General features: G+C 32.7%; 2 protein-coding genes across 2 annotated transcripts in view; one reads left to right on the top strand and one right to left on the bottom strand.

The window, feature by feature from the left end:
* uzip (beta-pore-forming protein unzipped) overlaps nucleotides 1-7139 on the bottom strand; it is a 77526-nt gene extending 70387 nt beyond the window's left edge. Inside the window, exon 1 of the mRNA XM_076413592.1 lies at nucleotides 6904-7139. The gene's annotated coding sequence lies outside the window, so the exon portion shown is untranslated. The remainder of the gene's footprint in view (nucleotides 1-6903) is intronic.
* Miga (Mitoguardin) overlaps nucleotides 1-27940 on the top strand; it is a 301718-nt gene that overhangs the window by 212490 nt on the left and 61288 nt on the right. The gene's annotated exons all lie outside the window — the stretch shown is intronic.

Genomic DNA, 27940 nt, shown 5'->3' with positions numbered 1-27940 from the left:
GGACTTCTACTACTTCTGACCTGGGACAACGTTAATCTCCTATTTTTTAGGTATATTTCTTTGATCTTGATCTTTTCTTGTCCTTTTTCGAGCTGAATGCTGCATTGTACAGAAATAACAGGTCAATTGAAAAGTCCCCGGACATAGATCACGATCATAGTATATCATATCGTTCACGAATATTTGGGTATGAAAAAGCTCTGTGCAAAGTGAGTGCCGCGCGAGCTCACTTTTGACCAAAAACAACGACGAGTTGATGATTCGGAACAGTGTTTGAAGATGGTCAATCGTAATAAATTGAGTTTTTGCGTCGATATGCGACAATGGATGAAACATGGCTCCATCATTTCACTCCGAAGTCTAATGGACAGTCATCCGAGTGAACTGCACACGATGAACCCGCTCCAAAGCGTGAGAAAACGGAACAATCGGCTGGCAAGGTCATGGCGTCTGTATTTTGGGATGCGCATGGAATAAATTTCATTGACTACCTTGAAAAAGGAAGGACCATCAACAGCGACAATTATATAGCGTTATTGGGTTAGCATTTGAAGGGCGAAATCGCCGAAAAACGGCCGCATTTGAAGAAAAATAAAGTGTTGCTTCACCAAGACAATGTACCGTGTCAAAAATCCATGAATTGGGCTTCAAATTGCTTCTTCATCTACCGTATTCTCCAGATCTGGCCTCCAGCGACTATTTCCTATTCTCAGATCTAGATATATATATATATATATATATATATATATATATATATATATATATATATATATATATATAAGTATATATATATTATTTTTAATAATAATAAACTAAAAGACAATGATGAATGGATGCTACATAATATTTTCCGGTCAGTTATCTTAATATTATACCTATAAATATTTTTCTGTGTTCAAGAAAAATAAATATTCAACGACAAAATAAACCTAAACCCGAAAAACTATTGACCACATATTATTCTTAGCATATTTACTGTTGACCGAACTGAATAACCGAACTGTAGTTCCTCTAAACCATAAGTGCATAATAAAATTAAACCAGTATTCACACCTGGATGAAAAGCACTGCGGCAGAAACACAATGAAATGTTTTTTTAACACTGGTCTAGCCGGGTGAATATATAGTCTGGTAACGTGTAATTTCTTTTTTATTTCGAAATAATTATAGGCATTTCGTTTTCTTTTCAATGAAACGTAGAAAGGAACCGAGAAAGAATGACAGATAAAATCGATTTGTTGGTTAAATAGTGAGAGTCTTTCGATTTTATTTGACTGCGGAATAGAATGTAAACGGTTACTGGGAACCACAAATATGTTCGGACGGTTTCTCTTTTTTACAGGTCATGTATGATTAGTGGAATATACAAGGACAAATATAGAATATGGGTTTGAAGCAGATCTGACAAGATCGGTACACATGGTTACCATATTTTTATTAATCATTAATCATAGAAAATATATTTCAATTATTACAGAGTTAGAAAACTAATTCAAGGACATATACACAATATGTATTTATTAATAAGGCGCTGGGCCATCATTTGCCTTTAAATTACCTGCAAATTTTCGTAGAATGTCTGAATAGTTTCCAACGCAATGTTGTCCCATTCTTGTACTAAAACATCCGCCAATTGATTCACAGCCTTTTCGGTGGTCTTCCACTATCCAGTCCGAAGCAATTTCATACCATGTCAGAGCAATAACAAAAATATATAATAGTGGTGGAGAATAACACCGTAAACAACAAAAGTGTGGTTAGATCGGTGAGGAAAAATGTATACATTATTCAATTATTCCCATATTAGGGTGAATTTTCTTGGAGCATTTTTCTTAACATGTTTAAAACGAAAACGATCACCTGTTTATCTATTGACACATTCATGTTCTCTATTTCCTCAATCTTTCGTTGGTAAGGATCTGTCTTTTGTCCTTAACAACTTACACACATTTCAATAATCACCAACCCTTATCTTTACGCCAAATGTGCAAACAGTTACATTTAATTGCATCGCATTTAGTCGCATCTAAATCAAACAGTTTTTAAATTCATTCCCAATATCAATGACTGACCGTTCTAGACATCTACGCTCTCACTTTATAAAAAAAATATTTACTGATAATATTTACGGATATTGATAATGTAAACTTGGACATTCAACTTATATATATTTGAATTATTCCACTATTGAGATAAACTCGCCAACATTTTTACGAATAACTAGCGTAACAATTCGCGGTAACCTTACGATATTTGTTATAAGTATTGTAAAATAAACGATAACGAAGTAAATTATTATTTGTTAACCGCGATACATTACACTTGGCCTTGAGGCAATAAACATTTCTTGATAGTGAATATTTTACCTGTTCATAATGAAATAATATCTTAAATGAACATACTAATTCATTATTCGATCGTAAAACTTTCAAAAAAATATATGGCAACGTTTAATAATAACAGATGTTGGAAGTGATAGTTAATAATAAAAACGTTAACCCTTCCACATATGATTTCACTCATATTTTTAGAACGAATGTAACTGACGGTGCCTATTTGCATATCAAAAGGAAGAGATTCTCGTAATCGTAATAGTACTAAATTAACGAAATTCATAACTTGTGGCACTCCCAGCGACGTACTAGCCGTAAGCTGGAGTTACGACATTTTATTTTTTTTACTATAAAATATATGCAATATATACCAGATATGGACAAGACCGGTTTTTTCTGAATAAAAATAAACAACTAATAAATTAAATTTAGATATTGGCTCATCAATACCATCAGAATTTTGGTACTATCAATAAACAGGACCTTTATTTAAAAATAACATTTATAGTTTTAAAGACGGTGTCACACTGGTTTGAATTTCGGTCATCTCATGGGTTATTACCATATCTAGTATAATATATAAATGTACACAATCATTTATATAAAATAGAACACATGGTGATATGAAATGACTTATGTGGATTCTATTTATTCTACTACATATACAAATATGATTACAATTGTTAATTATTTTTAATTATTTATTTAGCAACATCAAAATAGAAACAACTGATGATGGAGGCTTATTCCAAAGACAATTGCATTTAAGGGATTATTCTTAAGAGAATAATTAATAAAGAATATATATATATATATATATATATATATATATATATATATATATATCCCAGACTGGAGTGACGGGATCATTCTCCTTGACGGATTTTACACTCTTGCCTAGGACAATCACATATATTAAACAATCACAAACATAAATTTACGACCATGCCCCGGCAGGATTGAGTAGATGGATCGTTCTGTCGCCTTTACCCCAGCGCCATCAAACCAGCTTAATTCTAATTTAAGAGCATTTTTCTTCTAAATAATTGCCAAAAATGGAAATTCCAAAATAAGGTAAAAAGACCTGGTTTTTTCGAAGAGCCGAAAAAATTTTTTTTAACTTTTTTAACTTTGATACGATAGAAGAATATATACGAGAAAGAAGTAAATCGGTTCAGTAGCACTTAAGATATGTTAACCGTCTGGAAAAAAAGTGGTTTTGAGAAAAACGCGTTTAAAGTTTTGTTTTTAGATGCCACGTCACTAAAATAACTGTATCTCTAATATGTTTTAAAGAAAATATATCTTCTGAAAAGGACATATTCTTACTTAAGTGTTAAGATTTGAAACTATGAAGAAAAAAACGATTGTTTTCACATTTCTAGACCAGAATATCCCCTTAATGTTACTTCATAGTATGTTTCACAACATTTAAAGAATATAAAGTTTCAGGTGTAAACATATAAGATACTAAGATTAATAGAGAAACACAGAAATAAGAGAGAAATAAATCGTTGCATAAAAGAACGATTGAACGATAGAAGAATGGTTGAATGAACTAGTCCAAGATGAAGAATATTGTAACTTCTTACTGTAAGTCTTTAATGTCAAAAGGGTACTCTGAAAATATGGACTAAATCATATTTGCATACTAATACAAGCTCTATGCAGTAATAAACAATATTGTTATTAATATTATTATATTATTAACTAAACTTATTTTCTGATGTTGAGACTAGCTATTTTTTATTAAAGAAAGGTTTTAAGAGGAAATAAAATACCAAATATATTAAAACAAATTATCATTTAAATTTAAAAAGATTCGAGAGAAAGAAATGAAAAATATATTTCTGTTTAATAAACAATTTCCTTTCTAGATTAAAATACAAAACAGTAGGACTAGAGTAACCTGATTACTAATACCATAATTTGAATTATAAGATAATACTAATATAAATGTAAAAATATTTTGTATTTTGAATACGTAGAACGCCTCAAGCGTTGCATAATCAACTTTATCAAAATTGCTAATGTTTAACACCAGGTCATTGGTATGAAGGTTATCAATGAATAAATACAAATTTAGCGATTATTGGTTTCTCAAAAACATTTTTACGCCAAATATTAATTTGTTTCTTCAATATATACAAAATGTCTAATGCAGCACCTTGTTAAATGACATGATGAAACGTTATTTTTAATTTTGTATGAGTAATTTTTTTCGAATAATTATTGCACAGAATTTTTATAGTTACCACATCAGTATAATGTAAGTACCAGTAGGTTATTTCGTAATATAATAAATCGATTTAATATTTATAAAAAAATCGAACTAAGTTCGTTTCTACTTAATCCTCAAATGGAATATCGAAATTCGTTTAAATTACAGTTGATATTTCCTTGACATTGACCTTGAATTTATTTTTGGTCTTTATTAATATACAACAAATATTTCACATGCTACAATTTGTGATTACAGTAACATATAATGAATATGAATTACTTTCTATTTTTTTATAATCAACACAAGACGTTGTGACATTATTTGTTTTTAATTGAAACGAAAGGGACTTTAATTTTAGTTAACTTTCACAATATCATTGCAAAAAATAGGCAAACAAGCAGGAGGAATTTTAATTTGAATTCGAATAGAAAAATTAAAAATTAATAAGGACCATTCGTTTGGTTATATAGCCGTTCGTATATTAGAATGGCCTTGGGTCGTTATTTTTTCAATCATAACTAATACACTTATTCAAATAACACGATTTAAATCTATATAAACGATTTTAGATAGACGTTTACTAGTCGACCTTTGATTTATTAAATTTATAAGAGTTGTAGTGGATGAAAGTAAAGGATGACGATGTTTAAAAGTGTATTTAAAAAGTTTTATCTTCAATTCTATTTCTGCAAAACGAATGCACGTGAAATTACCTTAAACTATATCCTGGCTTCACCGAAAGCAGGATGTGGCTGCTCCTGTTACATTTCCACTTTCCAATATTCGCGTATTGTTCGCACCTACAGCTATATATAGAATTCCTGCATGTGAATGATACGTCGTTACGTCTAAATTATATACTGTTACATAATGCCCGGATTATTATGTCGTTGTGATCACAGGTTAGTGGCCTTGCAGCAGGAGATGCCTTCAAACCGTAACAGAAAAAAAGCACATTCTCGCACGAGTCGTGTACCCAGTAATCACTAGTCTTCTAAACGTCTATTTTGCTTAGATTAGGTATACGAGCAATTATTTTTGCTAGATATAGTAACCGGATGAACTTTTTCCGATTTTCCTGTTCTGGTTCTCATTAAGACAAAAGTTTAAAGTCATCGTACTAGTGACTTATTTTAAATTATAATAAGATCAAAATAAACAGCTTGAAATTTGAGGTTATGCCATTTTTTTCACTATCCTTATTTTATGTCGTATATATTGTTGTTTAACGTACTCAAGCTAAACTAAATAATTAGGTATTTTACATAAACATTTAAGATATAAATAGATTTTATTTGATATCAACTAAGCGTATTGTCTGGTTTACGTTAATACAAATAAAAGTAGATGAATAATTAACTTCAAATTATTGCTAATAAATATCTTATTTCATATAAAAAAACTGACGAAGATCAGTATAATCAACACAAATCATTTAAAATAAGTTACAACAAGTATATTAAAATCTACTACATATCCTTGAAAAAGAAGGGTAATTTTAACAAGACAAAAATGCCGGTATTCTTTAATTAACAAGTATATCTAGTTCCAATGATATCTAGTGATGATGTACAATAAAGTCAGTATAAATAGATATTAATATGAAATAATATAACCGAACGTTATTGTTTCTAAATTAAAATGTTATGTATTATTGCAAAAATATTGCATAATATATTGTAAAAAAGCATCCTATAAAGAATTGTAATAAAGATTTCATATAATTTTAAAATCAATCCAACTACTGCAAAATTAAAACAGGTGGCTTAATACGTAACTTTATAATAACTTTACAATATCAAATTTATTAATAACAAAAATTAAAATCATTTTGAAAAATCTAAAACGAGAAAAAAATTTTAAGTATTATGTTTAATATTTCCAATACTTAACAGAAGATATAATGATTATGTTAATAATGAATTAATTTTATATAAAAATAAACGGTTTTTATATATACAAGTCAATTTTTTATCATTGATTTTAATCATAAATATATTTAGGATATTTTGATTGTTCCTAAACCTAAAACCTGAAAAAACTTAAGCATATAAAAGTATGAATATATCAAAAAAATGATATAAGAAACATAATAGAGATGTCAATATATTGAAGTGAAAAATTTAAAACAGGTGTCTCATAATATAACTTTGTAATGCTCAATGAAACTAAATAAAAATATGTTGGTTTATACCCATAATAGTCGCAAACCAAACTATTTTTAAATAAACGGTTTTTTCTGGGGGAATTGTGATAAAATTGTCGCGGGATATACAAAATATATTTTATTATTTTAATCCACAACACGTTTGGCGCGTAATGTTATCGCCAAAACAGGAAACCTACCTCTGTTATTTTTATCGCGAATAGAACCAAAAAAAACTGAAACACAATATCCAATGTAGTGGCACCAAATTTCAAATACAAGACACTGCACACTGCAAGTAATGCACCCGGACTAACAAACGGCCACCGTTGTTTTGACTGGCGGTGGATTGCGGTCGAATTGATTCTGGTCGGTCCAGTTCGGTATGAAGCGTAGCAGCATGAGCGCACGAACCAAGTGCGAGCCGCCGAGGAGCGAAGAAGCCTCGCGAAGCGGTGGTAGAGGGCGCGAGCGATGCAGTTCTACCATTGGGCCGGAACACGTCATCGAAGTGCCCTGAGACGAGGCCAAGAGCCGGTAAAGGTGAGGGCTAGCGCCCCCATGGTACTAAAACTTAATTATATAGTTCGAAAAATGTAGAGAAACTAAGCGGAAATGCTCCATATACATAAATGACATTAAGTTTAGGCTTGTTCGAAAACCAATCTTCAAAGAATTTTTTTTTGTTAATTACATCTTACATTTAATATGCTCAGTACAATCTTAATTTACAAATTAATTTATTACGACTGTTCTGTTTTACTTGAATTAATAGACAAGCAATGCGAGTAGGGGATTATGTATTTCCCAAATTAAAATAAAATAAATACTCTTAAGTTCCTGTGGTTTAGTTCGCCACAATATTCTGATCTCCTGCGTGTTGTCCAGTAGCTGTATTGCTTCTACGTTGCTGTGATTTACCAACCTTGTTTCATGTTTTAGTGCGATATCTTAGATCACTTTGTATAACCATTTGATTTCGAGGTCATTGTACATCTCTTCTTTGATTAAGTAGCGATAATCATTGGTAATTAATCGTTACGCTTTGTTTTGGCTGCGTTGAATTACTAATTGGTTTGATATTTTAATGCTACCCCATAGGTCCATATTAGCTTTATAACTGACTGATGAACCAATCTCTTTAATTGTAGGTCAAGTTGAAGTATCTTCCGACTAACTAGTACAACTGCTTGACTTTGAGTCTAATCTGTTCAACTTTTTGTCTAACATGAAGTTTCCAATCTAACCTACCGTCGAAAAAAATAAGAATTTAAAAATGTAATATAATTTTTTTGAAATTAATATTAGTATTTCTAACAAATATTTCTATGATAAATATATTCAAAATACTATCTAACCTTTTTATGGCATTAAATATAATGTTTGGTTCGTAATTTTTCAAAAAGAATTTATATCTAATAAAATGTATTTAATGAAGCCTATAGACTAGTAAAAGGACATTACGGTGCCTGCGTATTGACCAGAACTACACATGCGCATTTATTCTAAATTAACTTAACAGAGTTCAAAAACATTTTTTACAGTTTACAAGGATTGTCGTTAGGAAGTAATTTTAAGGTTTAGCAACAGACAATTTCCTTTTTTTATAACATCTTTATTAGATACGCTTAGTACAATCTTATTTTACAATTAATTTATTACTACTTTTCCTATATACTTGGATTAATTAACAAGCAAGACGAGTGCGAAAAAATACATCAGTATGTATTCCTCAATTATAAAATTATAATTATTTATTAATTATTAACTTATAGCTATAGTTTACACTAAATGTATACACTTTATATAAGTTCGTATGGTTTTGTTCGCTTCAATCTCCTGACATCCTGCGCGCTGTCCAGCAGTTGTATTGCTTCCACGTTAGTATGATTTGGTAATCTTCTTTCGTGTTTCAAGGCGAAATCTTGGATAACTTCGCAAATCCATTTGATTTCCAGGTCATCGTGCAGTTCTTCATTGGTTACATAGCGATAGGCATTGGTCAATCGAAGAACCTTGTTTTGACAGCGTTGTGTGACTAGTTGATTTGAATTTTTAGTGCAACCCCATATTTGCACCCCATAGGTCCAAATTGGCGTTAGATAATTGTATTATAGATCACCCTCTTTGATTTTAGATCAAGTTGAGAGTATCTTCCGACTAACCAGTATAGTTGCTTTATTTTGGTTCTAATGTGTTTTGCTTTTTGTCTAACGTGATGCTTCCAATTTAATCTACCGTCAAGAATGATTCCAAGGTATTTAGCTGATTCTGCTTGTGGAGTCGGGCATCCATTGAGTGATATAATTAAGTTTTTATTATTTCACCTCAATGCAAAATTAACGTGGATAGATTTCGAGCTGTTAAGCTGAATTTTTCAATCTTTCGTCCATTTGTAGATTTTGTTGACTGCCGCTTGCACTTTTTCTATTGCCCTAGGCAGAGATATATCTTTTGCCATAATAATTGTATCGTCAGCAAAGGTTCCAAGAAGTGTTTTTTTGTTGTTGGAATGTCAGCAGTATAGAGCAGATAGCAACAGACAATGCGAATATAAATGTATAAGGTATGAAATATTAGTAAAATGTTGTAATTTTGTAACATTAATTTTATATATTGCTATGAAAAATAAGGTAATTTTATATTAAATAATATCACGACAGAACTTGTCTCAACACGGCGGATAGCCGTGCGGGCTAAGAGTTTAGCTCGACGACAATTGCATATTAAGATCTATCGTAGAGCTAAAGGTAGTTTAAAAAGTTTATTAATTCAGCGTTTGAAAACGCTAAATAAACACAACAGTGTAGGGGCGACTATACATTTTTTTAAAATAAATTACTTGTTTAAAGATTGTAGTAAAGCTAAGAATGAAAAATTATCATATTTGTATATGTTTTTTGTTTATGTGTTATTATATTTATAACTTTCTGACTTTGCAGGTAAAAGATTAACAAAAGTTAGATGTTAAGAGTTAAGATGTTAAAATTAAATATCATGCATTTTCAGGATAGTGTAACAATAAGATGTAGTTAATAGGGAGTCTGTGGAATTACATAACATTTGAAGCTTGGTGATTTATTATTTATTTTGGTATATATAATTATCCAGAGCAGATAAATAACGCAGAAATATTGAAATATAATATCATATAACAAATTTTATTGTAATAATTGGAATGAAATAAACAAGGAGTAATCCAAGCAATATACAATTAAATATACACACCAACAATATAAATAAAATATCAGAACAATGACTAGAGTCAATATAACTTTTTTGACATAGTATTTATATCGAATACATTTTTTTTTATTAAAGGATATAACTAGAACCAAAAAGACCCAGCAGAGTTTCCGGACATTGCCCCAGGAAAAACAATCACCAAGGTATGCTAAGTCTAGACTTGGTGAAATGAGTATCGAAGACGGTGAACGCAGTGGACGCCCAAAAGAGGTTGTTATCGACGAAAACATTTAAAAAATCCACAAAATGATTTTGACTGACCGTACATTGAAATTGAATGAAATAGCAGACACTCTAAAGATATCAACTGAACGTCTACATCATATCATTTACGAATATTTGTGTATGAGAAAGCTCTGTGCAAAGTGGATGCCGCTCATTTTTGACCAAAAACAACGACGAGTTGATTATTCGGAGCAGTGTTTGAAGATGATCAAGCGTAATAAACCCAAGTTTTCGCATCGATATGTGACAATGGATGAAACATGGCTCCATCATTTCACTCCGAAGTCCAATCGACAGTCATCCGAGTGGACTGCACACGATTTTGGGATACGCATGGAATAATTTTCATTGACAACCTTGAAAAAGGAAGGTCTATCGACAGCGACATTACATAGTGTTATTGAACCGTTTGAAGGGCGAAATAGCCGAAAAACGGCCGTATTTGAAGAAATAGAAAGTGCTGCTTTACCAAGACACAAGTCAGTGAAAACAATGGCAAAAAATCCACGAATTGCTTCCTCATCCACCGTATTATCCAGATCTGGCTGCCAGTGACTATTTCCTGTTCTCAGATCTCAAAATAATTCTCGCTGGGGAGAAATTTTTGTCGAATGAAGAAGCGATCGACGAGACTGAGGCCTGTTTTGAAGCAAAGGACAAAAAACCACAAAAATGGTATCGAAAAGTTGGGGGGGTCGCTATAATCAGTGTATCACCCTTAAAGGGAATTATGTTGAATAAAAAAAACTAGTTTTACCAAAAAAATGTGTTTTACTATGGTAGGCCGGGGACTTCTCATTTAACCTGTTATTTAGGTCCTTGAATGTATTTCAAGCATTTTTTCGCATTAAAACGTCATTTATTGAGAAAAATAGGGGCAGTATTTATTAATCATATTATCTTCCATAAAACGTTGATAACATGTCGTTATCTGAGAGTTTAAGCTGGGTTTTCGTCAAATAAGTCTTGTAACTTCCTGTTTTCGGATTTTATTGATGCTCCAGGGTGTTATTTGTCATTAAAATATAATTTCCACTTTAGAATCACCGAATACCGCAATCATATTAAATGAAAAACCGTTATTTTATGAAAATAAATGTTAAAACCATCTAATTTAAAACTTTCACCAATAAATATCGCGGATCAAAACTTGCATCTAATACTTGCAAGTTACAATATTAATTTGTAACATCCAGGTGATTGTTAAGTTCTTGTCAGAGATTAATGGTACAACAAAAAGTAATGAAATGGCTAGCGTAATAATTAGGTACATTCGAATCTCTTGTTAACAAATAAAGCAATGGAAACTTCTAAGGCTGTCTAAGGCTTCTACTAAATATATCTCGCTTAATCAATTAACTTTTTAGTATAAAAATTAAAGTAAGTAAAGTTTTGTATAAAATATTAGAAGAATCATCAGGAATTATTAAACAACATATAATAATCTGTCGGCCTGTAACTTTATTAACCTTTGCAGGACAGTCCTAATTTCATAAGGTATTTCAGAAATAGTAAACGCACAATGGCTAATTATAAGTATATAAAAATCCGGCTATTTTATATATAAGATGTTTAAACAATGCTATGATAACAGAATCAGATTTGAAGTAAAAGTTCATCCACTTCTCAGTATCTCCACTTCAGTATTGTTTCAACTAAAAATATAAATCAATTTTGGAGTTTAGATTGCAAAGTTCACTCAGTTCCTAGTTCATCTTGATTTATTGACGAGTTATATATTAAAATAAGATAATTAATACTTTGTTTGACACTATTATTACCATTTTTAACTATAATATAATATTAAAGTACTACTTTAATCTCTCATACGAACAATTCTTCCTGGTGGGAACTCCATATATTATATTCAGATTTAACAGTTTAATCCTGTTATAGCACCGGTACACGTATATGAAAGATTAACATATATCACCGTACATTAAAAAGACATTTTTCCAAGTTATTTACGAGATGTGTGTGCTTTGCATAACTTAGTTTTCATATATTTGATTCTGGGAACCAGATTTTCGACAATCCTCTGAGGTTTTTATGTTTATCTCTACTGATTCGATAATTCAACTATTAAAAATAGATTTTTGAGTAAATACTTCAATAAATATACAAAAAGAAGAGTTCTTCAAGACTTATATTCACGTTTTAGACCAGACATTACATCTATTTTTTAGAGTATTCAGCGCAGTTTAACATCATATTTCTTCTGAAGAAACAACCAAAAAACAACCTCGTACGTTGTCTGTTCTAGACAGCTTGCTGTTGTAGTAAATTTATTCGTTATGATCCACTCTTTTATCGTCCACCAGTGTGTTTTTTAAATGATCTTGTGAATTTCACTATTTTTACCGAATTTTCCATAGTATAACAGGTCAATTGAAAAGTCCCCGGCCTACCATAGTAAAATACATTTTTTTTGGCAAAATTAGTCTTTTTATTCAACAAAATTCCCTTCAAGGGTGCTACACTGATTATAGCGACCCTCCAACTTTTCGATACGATTTTTGTAGTACGATTTGTCCTTTGCTTCAAAATACGACTCAGTTTCGGCGGTCACTTCTTCATTCGACGAAAATGTCTTTCCTGTGTGCATTCTTTTGAGATCTGAGAACAGGAAATAGTCGCTGGGGGCCAGATCTGGAGAACTCGGTGGATGAGGAAGCAATTCGAAGCTGAATTCATGAATTTTAGCCATCGTTTTCACTGACTTGTGACACGGTACATTGTCTTGGTGAAGCACTTTATTTTTCTTCAAATGCGGCCGTTTTTCGGCGATTTCGTTCGTCAAATGGCCCAATAACGCTATGTAATAGTCATTGATGGACCTTCCTTTTTCAAGGTAGTCAATGAAAATTATTCCGTGCGCATCCCAAAATACAGATGCCATAACCTTGCCAGCCGACGCTTGGTTTCCCACGCTTTGGAGCGGGTTCATCGTGTGCAATCTACTCGGATGACTGTCGATAGGGCTTCGGAGGGAAATGATGGAGCCATGTTTCATCCATTGTCACATATCGCCGCAAAAAATCGGGTTTATTACGCTTGATCATCTTCAAACACTGCTCCGAATAACCAATTCGTCGTTCTTTTTGATCAAAAGTGAGCTCGCTCAGCACTGGGCTTTCTCATAACCAAATATTTGTGAATGATATGATGTACACGTTCAGTTGATATCTTCAGAGTGTCTGCTATTTCAATCAATTTCAATGTACGGTCATTCAAAATCATTTTATGGATTTTTTTATATTTTCGTCGGTAACAACCTCTTTAGGGCGTCCACTGCGTTCACCGTCTTCGGTGCTCATTTCACCGCATCTTAACTTAACATACCAATCCTTGATGGTTGATTTTCCTGGGGCAGTATCCCGAAACTCGGTATCAAGCTAAGTTTTTTGCTTCAACTGTTTTTTTCCCTTCAAAAAACAATATTTTATCAGCACGCGATATTCCTTTCTATTTATTTTTTTCACAATAATCAAAGTTGCTTCTCTCAAAATGCTATAATTCACAAACTAATGATCCGATAGCTGTCAAATTTATATACGCAAAACATATGGATTTAATTCTAGTAGCGCCATCTATATGTCAGACCGGGGACTTTTCAATTGACCTGTTGAAATGATTTCCCGGTAGTCATGATTTTGATCATCTTACACCCTGATCTACGTTGTCCTGTGTTAGGAATTCACAGAATACGGGTGTTTTTCAAAGCATGACTGTTTGCTAGTTCCAATAATTCGTCGTTAGTGGGATTTAAGCACCTTTAGTCCGCTTTTTGTTACAACTTACAGCCTGAATTGTGAAACTTTGCTCAAACTACACTAAACTATATCGAATAATGCTTCGCGCAATTACAGAATGATTGCCAATCTATTTTCTTTTCTCGATAAACTGTTTCTTATTTTAATAAATAAGTTGATTCCAATTAATTTGAATCAATTGAAAAGGGAATAAAACTTTTATTTTGCTTCAAAAATGTTTTATGTTAACGAAAAGAATTGTCGAATTGAGAAATTCGACTGCTATAGATTTTAATATAAATGAAGCCCTTAATTCTAAACACTTCGTTCATCACAACTCAGATTTGGGCTTCTTCTCAACAGCTAGGATCGTATAAGTCGCGCATATATAACATATATGCTTTTTTACCTTCGGGGTTCACCATATGTCTGGAAACAAACAGTAATCACTAGCAAGCATTGTGGACAAACAAGAAATTTAAATTTTAATTCCACGATATATGACGAAAAAACTATAGAAGAATGGTATTTTCTGTATACTACAAATACAACTGGAACTACTAGAATTTGAAATAAAAATGGTCCTATTATCCTATAATATAAAGATACAATACTGTTATGTGTTATAATCCTAATATTAATATCCTAATAATTACAATAACAAGTGCAATAACTCAAAAATTGAGTAAGAAGTATAATTATATAAAACAGTCTATTATATAGATGGTTTGTTCATCGTTAGTTCCATTTTTTTCCTTTATTTCCTACTTTCTCATTTGAACATGTGACATCCATTGGAGCATCCAACACTATTGAGTTTCTGCGTTGCTTTCAATGATTGACTCAATACAGTCATTTACAGTAAACAGAGACGTTTTAGTTCGCTTGAGTGTGAGAGTTTATTAAAAATATAAATCGTTTTCATTATTGAAAGATATTTGTCAATATTTCTGTATTTTTCTATGCTTTGATAATCACAGACAAACAATAGCATCTACCACGTGTCCCTATTTGATGCGGATTATTGGACATTATTTCTCCGAAAATGACATGATAATATAATTATTTCACTCTAAATTTGATGATTTTGTGGACAATATCATACAGCCGATGGCTCATGTCAATTATTGCATGAGACATTTTCTAGTTGTTTCGAACTGAATTGATCCCCTAGGTTATATGTTTTAACAACATATAACTTTTTTATAGTATTAATTGGGTAACCTTTACATAGGAAGTGCAGAAATATTCGTTTGTTCGTGTGTTGACTTTGTTTGTTTAACTGAATACTTACTACTACTTCGTGGAAGGAATTTTCACGGCAACAGAAAACCTTGATTGATATAGATGTCTTTATTTAAGTTGTTAAAGTTTACATGTGGCCGACGACAGGACATTAGATTAGGTCAAGATTGTGCAGAAGTGTTAAGGTAGTGAATAAAAAAGAGAGAGACGTAGCCGTGCTGGTCTTTTATACCTTACTACCTTCTGAGACCGTATGAAACTAATCCTCTAGCGTTGCCAACCTTAAGAATCGACTGTGCGTGTATCTAAAGAGTTGTAGTTGTCGCTACATTACTTCACTCCAAGTGAAGCTGCTGCGAAACGTACCTCTATGGGTTGAAAAAAACTCTTATAACCATATAATAAATCGTACAGGAGTGCTTGGAAGATGAGGATCCGACCTTAGTTAGGAGTTTTCCAGGATTACATACCATCTTCAGAAAAGCAAGACGTAATTCGTCTTAGAGCATTCCGATTTGATTTGGGGAACCTGTAGAATATTCAGAAGGGTGTCCATGTGGTATTGTTACGTCTAGTTGAGCTGCTGTTGTCTTCGTTCATTACGCTAGTCCCGTGGGAACATCGACTGTATATTGTTGATGGGTTCCTCATGTTTTTCTTCCATGCTCCACACGAGCACATGGGTATTGTTCACTTTGTTGATCCGGTAGACTTTAATCACGTCGGAGTCACCAGTTATATAATACTTTAGGCTTTCGATTGCTCAGACTTTGCTTTCTTTAACACTTTATTATTGATACTATCAACTTAAACTTTATTACTAACAATAATGGCTTAAATACTAGTTAGAATAACGCCTTCCTTGTTCCACTTTTTTCCTTGTGCTTTGTTCAGTTACGTCTGTTGCCAGTTCGCGATTATAAACATCTTCAGTGGCATCAAATCAGTATTTTGAGTAAAACAAAAGTGTATTTTTACCACTATACAAGTTGGGAATTCTTAATGCTCGTAGAAAATAACAAATGATGCTATATATATCTGATGAACTGAAAGATAATTGTCCATTTTGGTACTACTTAATTGTTTCAATTATTTGTTTATATTTTCTCATTAAACATTTAATATAATAGAAACCAGATAGAGACTAAGAAGACAAATATCAGCCAAATATTTATAAGTACCATTTTAACAGGTTTTTTTAAAAAATTATTGAAGTATACCAAACAATGTAAACATATGTGTACATATAAATAATCATCCATTACATAATTATTATTTTCATTAATTTTTTATATTTGTATTGTATTATTATTTTAACAATTTGAAAATTTGTTGAATTAAAATTGACATCAGGAAAAACCTATGAAAAGCCTCAGTTCTTTGTCGTCGAATTAACGAATTAACAAAACATTCTTAATAAAGTAAAATAGAAATAAAAAATTATTAATACATTACATAATTCAAATTAAATATATTCGAGTATAAATCATTCTCAATTTATATAATAACATACACTTTATGGTACAGCAGTGGTATAAACTCAAGAATCAGACAGTTTTATAATATTTTTTACGTTACGCATTTCCGTAACTATAGATCACCCAAGATAGGTGTATGCACTAAGAAATGGTGAATTCTTGTTAAAGTTGCTGAGTATTATTTATGGCTAGCCCAGTTCATAGAGAAAGTCAAGATGTGATAGTTATAACGCTGCAGGATAGGTAGTATTTATTTCAGTATGGGCTTTCAGCGCGTTTGCCATCAAACATGGGATACAACTTGATTTATGTTGTTCGAAAATTTGCAGGCGCCAGCTTTCCTGGACAGTTTCTTCAGACATCACATGTTTTATGGGTAATTTAAACTACAGGGTGCTTACAAGATTTTTTAAAGTAGAATATTTGATATTTTATATACTTAAGAATAACTACCGTAATTTAGTGATTATTTGTTAATTTAAGTTATAATAATATCTTTTATATTAAGATTAATAGTCAGGGACTATTATTCCATCTTTTTATAACTTTTTCCCATCTTTATTATAATATGTCGAAATAACCATGTTGGTTTGGTAACGATCCAATCGATCCATTTTTGCAGTGACAATTATTTAGATTTAGCATCTCGTAATACCCTACATCTTGCCGATTTTACCATATGCATCGGTGCCAATGTGCATGGTTCTCCTGAACTAACTTTTTGCGCTTGAAATTATTGTAGTAGATCCACTTTTCATCGTCAGTCCCAATATGTCACAGAAAACTGTTCTTTTTTACGTACCGAGCATTGAAATAGATCTAATCTGAAACGGGACTTCCAATCAATTAATGTAGTAAACATTTTTTCTTCTTCTGGATCTCTCCCATAGCATATAAATATCTAGAAATAGTGGATTCATCAACCGCCAGGCTATCTGAAAGTTTTTTGACACCCTTCAGGACATTAAGCTACTGTCGTTGAAACCATAACCGACAATAATATACTGAAGCAGGATCACTATACGTTTCTAAAAGTGTTTCATGGACTTCAACAAACAAACTAATAACACGGACAAAGGTAATGAATGCCGAAAATGCAATTTTGAGCGTTCCACAATTAGCATTTATATAACAGGTTAATTGAAAAGTCCCCGGCCTGACATATAGATGGCGCTACTAGATTTAAATCCATATGTTTTTAGTTAGTCCTAACCCTCAAAAGATGCGTTAATTTTTAGTGAGTTCGTTATTTATTTTTTGAAGTCGAATCAATTTTTTTGTTAAAAATATTTTATTTTTCTGTTTTTATTATTAGATATTTACTTAATAAATTACTCAGTTATTTTAATAAGTGTTACAATGGATAGCCCATGTAAAAATACAACCCGTATGAAAAAAATAGGAATAAAGAAACAATAATTGAAAATAAGGAACGTTTCAGGCCCTGGGGTCCGGTACCTAATCTAGGTGATTTGAAAAATGTTCCAATCAAACTAGAACAAAAAACTTACAGCCCAGTTGGGAATTGAATCCGCGACGTCTGCGTGTGAGCTCAACGTTCTACCCATTACACCATATAAACAGTTGCCTACAAGGTTTCCACGATGTCTCATATGATATGGTTAGGGCTTGAAAAGCAAAATGACTGACCCTTACACTGAACTACTTCCGATTTTTTATGACATTAGTTCAGCAATAACATTATACACCAATATCTAATTATTTTAGATAAAAAATATGTGAAAATATTGTACGTGCCTTTGAAATTTGAGGTAATCCCTCGTTTTCCGCCCTTCCCCAATCAAATCCTAACTTGGTTCGAATGGGACCACCTCGGAAGTGAACTTTTTCGAATAATTTTTTTTTCAAAATCGGTCCATAATTACGGAGAAATTGGCACACAAGCGTTAAAAAAATATACAGGCGAACATAGAACCTCATAGAAAAATACTTGGATAGTAGATTAATTTGGCAGAAGCACATCTGGAACAAATTTAATCCAATTTTCCATTTGGATGTCGTCCGTTTTTTAATGTTGACGCAAGTTGGTACTCCACAAACATGAGCATTGTGATGCAAGAGAATGACTTTGAGTATGCTACTAGTAACGGTTAATTGTTCAACACCCAAGCTGATTAGTTTTACATTGTTGTTAACGATGTATACACTGAATATCACAATAAAACTAAGTTGAAAACTTTTATTCAATTGTCTGTAAAATTTTATGTAGACAAATATCAAGGCCATTGAGTTTAAGAGTTAAGTTAGGTTGTTTAGATTGTTGTTGAGTGAGGAGTTATTTACATTAATATTTTTCATTTCAATAAGTATCGCTGATCAATTGTATCTATTAAAATATTTTGAATTCATGGCGTTTCACAATAATAATAACAAATATAAGGGTTTTTTTTTCAAAATATGTTTATAACTGCTACAAATTCCTTTTCACTGAACAACACATAAAGCAATGCCATATCTAGGAATAAGTGTTTGTATTTATTTAATTCAATTAAAAAGGAGCTCTCAGACAAAACAAAGTGTCAAGAAACGTCATGTTTAAACACTCCGAGCGCCGGTTCCCGTTTAATGCGAAAACATTCCGTTAAAACGCCAAGCGATCCGTGAAACAAAGCAACAATACGTAACCCTTCGAGGCATAAAACGTATCAAACGCTCGTTTATTCGGTAAACAGGCGGTCAACAAAAAATGTCACGGCTAACCGGATAAAAAATGGAAAGTATGACATCTGACCCCGTGTTGATGTATGGAATTCTCGTGTTGTGTTTCACACCATCGCTCAAAAATTTTAAAAATCGCCATTGTGATATCGACATGTATTTAGTAGTGCAATTAAATGCAAGGCTCCTGATATAATTAATTAATATATTTTGATGGAGGAAAAGTAATTTCGGGTTTTCCTAACAGATGGTTTTAAAGTTGCATATCCCTCATCCAATGAAGCCATACTATAACACTTTTGAATGGTAATAATGCATATATAAAAAGATGTCATTCATTTGGTTAATCAGAAGGTATCGCGCTTTAAAAATTATTATATTCCAGAAAGTTATTTTCGCCATATTTTTTACTTCCAGAAGGGGATAAAAAATAAGGAAGGTTCATCGAGGTTTTTATGTGGATTTGATAGCTTAATTGAACGACAGTGTCAGTGTAACAAAGTGTTTTTGGCCGAACCACCATATGGTGCACAAAGCGGGTTTATTTACTACTGGGGGAAATTAAAAATTAGGATTAAAAATATTATTTATATTACAGTGGGGAAATTAAAAATTAAAATTTTAGTAAAATATTTTATTAAATACTAGTTAAGATTTGTATAAAACACTTTTAAAATATATCAAAAGATAATATCAAATCTAACAACTAATTAGTTATTTTCTAATTTTATATTTAATGCTATGCTACGAATTAATTACTTCCCTAGTATCTGGAAAGTAGCTAAAATATTAATGATACTTAAACCAGGAACAATACCAGAAGATGTGACCTCCTACCGACCTATAAGTTTATTACTGATAATCTCGAAAGTTTTCGAGAAATTATACATCATAAATCTATACTATATAATAGAAAAAATAAAAATTATTCCAGAACATCAGTTTGGCTTTCGCAATAAGCATGGGACTATAGAACAAGTGCAGAGACTTGTAAACAAAATAAACGCTGACCTAAATGCCAAAAGATATTGTTCGGCTGCTTTCCTAGACATATCTCAGGCTTTTAACAAAGTATGACATGCGGGCTTGCAGGTTAAACTAAAGAAACTTCTCCCTCATCCGGACTATCAGTTACTAAAATCGTATCTCACTGATAGACATTTTATTGTAAATCAAGGCGATGAACATACCGAATTAAATCCCATATATTCAGGAGTTCCGCAAGATAGTGTACTGGGTCCAGTCCTGTATCTTCTGTATACGGCTGATCTGCCCACCACAAAAATAACTACTGTGGCAACATATGCAGACGATACAGCAATCTTAGCATCCCATGAAGATCCAGTCACAGCATCAATAAACCTTCAAACCCACCTGGAGCAAATACAATTATGGTTGAAGACATGGCGCATTAAAGCCAATGAATCAAAATACACGCATATAACGTTTACCCGGCGTAGAAGGACATGTCCACCAGTGAATATCAATCATCGTCAACTCACCCAAGCAGAGCATGTTAAATATCTTGATATGCATTTAGATCGACGCCTAACCTGAAAGAAGCACATACTCTCTAAACGGAAACAACTGGGGCTAAAATTATATCAAATGTATTGGCTCATCGGGCGCAAATCCAGTTGTTATCAAAGTTATCATTAGATAACAAGGTATTGCTGTATGAGTCTATACTCAAGCCCATTTGGACATATGGAATCCAACTATGGGGTACCGCTAACAAATCTAATATATCCGTCATTCAACGGTTCCAAAATAAGGTGTTGCGTGCCATTGATGATGACCGTTGATGCTCCGTACTATATTTCAAATAAAGTGAATCAACGCGATATTCCTCTAGAACCTATAACGAGTGTAATTCAACGTGTTTGTATGAAGTACTTCGAAAGAGTGTCAGTGCATTCCAATGTACTCGCTAATCAGCTAAATATGCGACGTGATAGTGAAGTGCGTAGACTAAAACGTTTAACACCACCTGATCTTATTACTGAGCATATGTAGACTTTAGAATAAGATTTAGAATAAGACTAATTAATTAAGATAATATTTTATACAGAAGATTGCTTAATGAAGTGATTTTCTACATGCCATGTATATATAATATAGACATAAGAAATACTTATTGCCAATAGGGCAGATTGTGGACTCACGAAGAGTAATAAAAAAAATTCTAATTGTACATTGTTATTGCCGTAAATATTATAAAATAAAAATTATAAATTAAAATATTATATGTCCAAGATATATTTAAAAATACATTACTTGAATTAACTGAATATAATAAATACATCTTTCCTTACATATAACTTTTCTTCTTTAGATATATTTCTATAGGTGCTATTCATATTATATGTAACCATACAAAATTTTCCAAAACCAAAACAAGCAACATCAATAAGAAGATGTTTGATTTTTCTTATTCCATTGCCTTTGCTGACAATATCTGAATGAGAATTTTCGTTATATTTGGTTATGTACATTGTTTTACCGATGAATAAAAAAGTCTAGATAGCTTTCTACATAAACGAGTTGAAATAGGTTCCTGGTACCGTTAAATAATGTTTAGATCATATAACGTGGGGAAAAAGTCCCGCTAACATTTTATAACTTTATTTTTATTTTTATAACTTTACTCAAAGAAAAGATAAGTAAATTTGGTTTTCATAAAAAGTTTGTTTGATATTATTTTTTGTTATGATTGAAAAATTATATCGGCTAAATGGTGACCGCGATTCGCTATGCAACTTTCGGCCCATTTTAAGGCATGATGATGATGAATATTGTCTTTAAGGTGTTGAATCGTTTGGGGCTTATTCGCATAAACTTTTGATTTTAAAAAACCCCATAAGAGAAACTCGTAAACTCGCGAAATTAGTATTCAACAATTGAATTGTTAAACGAGCTGTATGTGATGTGATCTTGCTGAAACCACATGCCCTCTAGTCATTGTTTTTCCATTTCAGGCACAAGAAAATTTCAAATCATTTCTTGGTAGCGTTCAGCAGTAACAGTAATTGCAACACCTTGGTCATTTTCAAAAAAATAGAAACCAATGATGTTTCCAACATGAATACCACACCATACAGTTGTTTTTAGTGGATGCAATGTTGTTTTATGAATTAATTGGGGATTCTGTATTTCCCAAAACCGACTGTTCTGTTTATTGACGTGGCCACTGAGAATAATATGGGCTTCATCGCTCATTATCAATTTAGATGAAGAATCTTCAATTTCTTAGGATTGCATTACTCTACTCAACTCGTTGATCAAGATCTCTCGGAAATTTTGGACTAATTGAATTTTGTACGGGAGCATTTTCAAATCAGTTAAACTGCGTTCAGAAATGTGTAACTGGGAACCACGTCTCCGAATTGATGTTTCTGGAGACTCTGCAACATTATCGCACACCAGAGCCACATTTTCAGCGTACGAGACATCCATTGTCTTCCAGAACGAGGCCTGTCTGCTGTCGTACCGTACTATCGAAAATTCGCTGTAAAGGATAAATTGTAGTTTTGTGAAGCACTGGACGATCAGGATATTTTTATGCAATTTCCGCTGAGTGGCAACCATGGAACGATTATTTTCAATAAATATTGTCACTATTTCTGCTCGTTTTTGTGACGTATATTTATCCATAATAAAATTTAGACGTCTACACAACACAATGGTTAAAGCGAAACTGTCTGAAAACTAAACGTCACATAACCAAGATGGTGCTATCAACAATTAATGATATTGAAACAGGCGTTTAAAAAACGACCAGAATGGATAAGTAGTAAAGGGGTTGTCTTACTTTACGAAGTTATAAATTCGAAATTTAGCTAAGAACTTCTTTCTGTAACTTATTTATTCATAACTTCATAAACTCTTATCATAGAGTTAATTTTAAAATATAATGATCATGCAAATGTTTTATACATTTTATGATAACTAGCAAGAAGATGAATCGATCAATTGTAACTAACTGAGTTTTAACGTAAATATGCGAATAATATTATCATAGACATGATTTTCGTCATTCTAATCGACCAATTTACAAACAAATTTTTAACAACTTAGATTTCAAATTTGTAATTTAGCTAAGAATTACTTTCTGTGGCCTATTATCATATTTCTAATATGCAATATAATTACTAAGCAAATGTTTAATAATTTTATAATGATTTTAAACATGACATGATCTTTTTTTAATGATCTAGGATGGCCAGATAGAACAAGTTTTTTGGTAGTTGTTGGTTTGTCTTAAGGGTGAGTTGATTTAATAAAAAGAAAAGCAACAATAACTTATACTTATAAAAACTATTACGTGGAAACTATATTGTTATTATAATGTGACAGTTGGCCCTAAATGCCATTTTCAAACAAATTTTAATAAAATGCACATGCTCTCTTGACGCCAATCACATTCCGTTTAGGTTGCATTTTCGCGTCTTCTGATAGTTTTAGACATAAAAAGGTTTATTGGTTTGCAAAGTTGATACACTACACATACATTGACAGAGTAGATAAAAAACAATGATGCATATATTATTCAACCATTAATTTGATAAAGGTATTATAAGTTACCAATATTACACAGAATTATTGAAACAACTCAATATATTTTGAATTATTAGAAATTAGATATTAAGAAGAACTATCATATATTCTGTGTATTCTTACGCGATAGCAACGATATATATTTAAATAATGTGACCGATTAAATACACAAATAAAAATAAGAATAAGTTAATGCTTAATCAAGTTGTATTTAGAATTCCTTTCATTTTAAAAAATAGCCATATAACAGCATAATTTATAGTTTCAAAGTAATATTTAAGAGTTTTAATACCTAGAATATGAATGAAAACACTTACTGTGACTAAGTCACCGAAGAATTCGTCTTCCACGATGAAGATTTATGAATGATAACCTTTTCTATTACATTGAACAAGTATTACTCGATTTTTCATTAAGCTTGTTGTTGACTGATAATCGTAAATCACTCGAATCGGATATAATTAATTTTAAATCGATTTAATGGCAATAAAATCGTATACCCATAGATGCATAAAACTGATACCAGCATGTATACGCTCTTCCTACTTTAATGAACGGTTCGAATGATAAAATATTCCATTTCAAAAACACATGCTTCAAAATCCAACATATGCACACCAGTTAAATAAAGGAATAAATTATTTTTGAATATATTTAATGAACGAATTTCGGTGATTAATAATAAACATAATTATTTGGTTTTCAGTTTTAGTGTAATTGGATTCGTTTTGTTTTGGCAACCGTTTGTTTAAATTTAAATTATTAGAGTTCGTTTAATTTATATTCGAAAAAACTTCGGAAATAATTTGAATAAGTTCGTAAAATGTAGCTTTTCCTTAATGAAGTTAATGAAATATTTTGTGTTCATTTGTTTGTTCTAATTTAAAATTATGTTTAAAGTAGACATATTTTCCCGGTCTTTGGTGGTTCTTAAAGCTTCTGACCACGTGAGTAACATCACCTAAAATCACAACACAGCATATGCATGTAACATGTCAATTGAAAAGTCCCCGGCCTGACACATATATGGCGGTACTAGAATTAAATCCATATTTTTAGTTAGCACTAACCCTCAAAAGACGCGTGTATAAATTTGACAGCTACCGGATCATTAGTTTGTGAATTATAGCATTTTGAGTGAAGCAACTTTTGTTATTGTGAAAAAAATGCATATAAAGGAATTTCGCGTATTGATAAAATATAGCTTTTTGAAAGGAAAAATACACTTGAAGCAAAAACTTGGCTTGATGCCGAGTTTTCGGACATTGCCCCAGCAAAATCAACCATCAAGGATTGGTATGCTAAGTTTAGCCGTGGTGAAATGAGCACCGAAGACGGTGAACGCAGTGGACACCCAAAAGAAGTTGTTACCGACGAAAACATTTTAAAAATCCACAAAATGATTTTGAATGACCGAGTCATCCAAATGGACTGCACACGATAAACCCGCTCCCGTGGGAAAAGGCTGACAAGGTTATGGCTTCTGTATTTTAGGAAGCGCATGAAATCATTTTCATTGACTACCTTGAAAAAGGAAGGACCACCTGGCGGGAAGGGAAGATGATTCGGTCCGATTGAATTTTCTTTATTGGAGGGGTGATATAAAGTCCGATTGTAAAACCATTTTTAGAAATCTCGACCAACTACATTGGGACCTACTAACTAACAATACATTATGGGAAATCAAAAAAAAAACTTTTATCAATATCTCGATATTTGAAATATAGGAAGACATAAACTAAGCATCTTCTCCCGACTACGAATGGGGCATTACAGATTCACCCATGAATATCTGTTAATAGGTGAAAGACCTCCTATGTGTGCCAAACCTACCTGAGTGTCAGACATTTTCCCCTTTGCACCTTCACTGTCCCCTTCATAAACACATCGTTATGTCAATTTTATAAAAAAGAACATAGTCCTTGAAGATCATCAACTTCACTCTTATGGTGGCCGCAAGCATAAATATATCGATGGCTCCAAATCTCGCAGCAGGCTTGGCAGTGCATGTGTGGTGAACAGCCGGGCATTCCGTTTCAAGCTCCCTGAATAGGGTTCAGTATTAACTGCTGAACTCTTCGCACTATTCAAAGCTTTATCCTACACCACAACACAATCCTTCAAAGAATGTCTAATCCTGACCGACTCCCGAAATGCTCTCGAATGTTTCTTGAAACATAAGTTCAACCATCCCCTGGTCACCGACTCACTGTCATTCATCCGTACCCTCTATCTGAATGGGATCAGGACAGGTTTACTGTCCCTCACGTTGGTATACCGGAAAATGAGCGCGCGGATAGTGCGGCTAAATCGGCAACCTCCTCTCCCCTCTCCATTACGGATGTTTGTGTCCATACTGACCTTATTCCATTAGTTTCTTGTTTCGCAAATTATGAGGTAAAACGTCCTTGGGTCCAGGAGGCCCATCACAACAGGCTTTTTGACGTCAAAGCTAATTTTTTTCTCCTCTCTTCGCATTCCTTCCGTTCGTCACCATACCGTAGCTTTGAATCGACTGAGATTAGGTCCTGTCGTTTCTCGCACGGTCACTTGATGACTTAGAGCCCACCTGATCACTGTGCTCTTTGAGGGGAAAAAATACAGTTCAAGCAAAAACTTGGATTGATGCCGAGTTTCCGGACACTGTCCCAGGAAAATCAACCATCGAAGATTGGTATGCTAACCCAGAAGACGCCCAAAAGAGGTTGGTACGGACGAAAACACTGAAAAAATCCACAAACTGATTTTGAATAACCGTAAATTGAAATTGAATGAAATAGCAGACACTCTAAAGATATCAACTGAACGTATACATCATATCATTCACGGATATTTGGCTATGAGAAAGCTCTGTGCGAAGTGGATGCCGCGCGAGCTCACTTTTGACCAAAAACAACGACGAGTTGATTGAGGATGAGTAATGATTCGGAACAGTGTTTGAAGATGATAAAGCGTAATAAACCCGAGTTTTTGCATCGATATGTGACAATGGATGAAACATGGCTCCATCATTTCACTCCGAAATCCAATCGACAGTCATCCGAATGGACTGTACACGATGAACCCGCTACAAAGCGTGGGAAAACACAACAGTCGGCTGGCAAGGTTATGGCGTCTAGGCGGTAGGTATGTATTTTGAGATGCGCAATTATTATTGACTACCTTGAAAAAGGAAGAATCATCAACAGCGACTATTACATGGTGTTATTGGACGTTTGAAGAACGAGATTGTCGAAAAACGGCCGCATTTGAAGAAAAAGAAAGTGCTGCTTCACCAAGACAATACACCGTTCCAAAAATCCATGAATTGGGCTTCGAATTGCTTCCTCATCCACCGTATTCTCCAGATCTGGCCCCCAGCGACTATTTCCTGTTCTCAGATCTCAAAAGTATGCTCGCTGGGAAGAAATGTTCGTCGAATGAAGAGGTCATCGCCGAAACTGAAGCCTATTTTGAAGCAAAAGACAAATCATACTACAAAAATGACATCGAAAAGTTGTAGTGTCGCTATAATCAGTGTAATCCCTTGAAGGGAATTATGTTGAATTAAAAAAAAATTTGCCAAAGAAATGTATTTTACTATGATAGGCCGAGGACTTTTCAATTGACCTGTTAATTTCAGTTATCTTCCAGAGATCTGAGACGTGCTTTACTCGTGTCCTTTATTGGTAGATTTTGTAATACTTGTCATTCTCATTATTGTCATTGGAGGGTAACATATTTAAATTCACTTTCATTTAGTTGGAATTCAATACACCAAAACAATACTGATACAATAACTTTATTTTACTTTACTATATCGTTGTTTTTCATTGATATATATAATTCTGTTGAATATTATGTAAATATTATATATCCGATCGTAAAACATGAGTAATAGTAACCGGTTGAAGTTCAATATTAATTGCAAGACCTTCCGGGTCGCGGTTTGGTTCGCTAACCTACCTACACACGCTGATTCAAGTTAAATAGAACCAAATTACTGTGATTACATCCGCTGACTAACCCAACTGAATGAATCTCCCAGCGGATTTATCGAAGTATTCCATTTTTAC

Source organism: Rhynchophorus ferrugineus, unplaced genomic scaffold (genome assembly GCF_030347505.1).
Source record: "Rhynchophorus ferrugineus isolate W39M unplaced genomic scaffold, kcgeb_rfMv2 rfM9, whole genome shotgun sequence".
NCBI classification, from domain to species: Eukaryota; Metazoa; Arthropoda; class Insecta; order Coleoptera; family Curculionidae; genus Rhynchophorus; species Rhynchophorus ferrugineus.
This window is presented reverse-complemented; position numbering and strand designations above follow the sequence as displayed.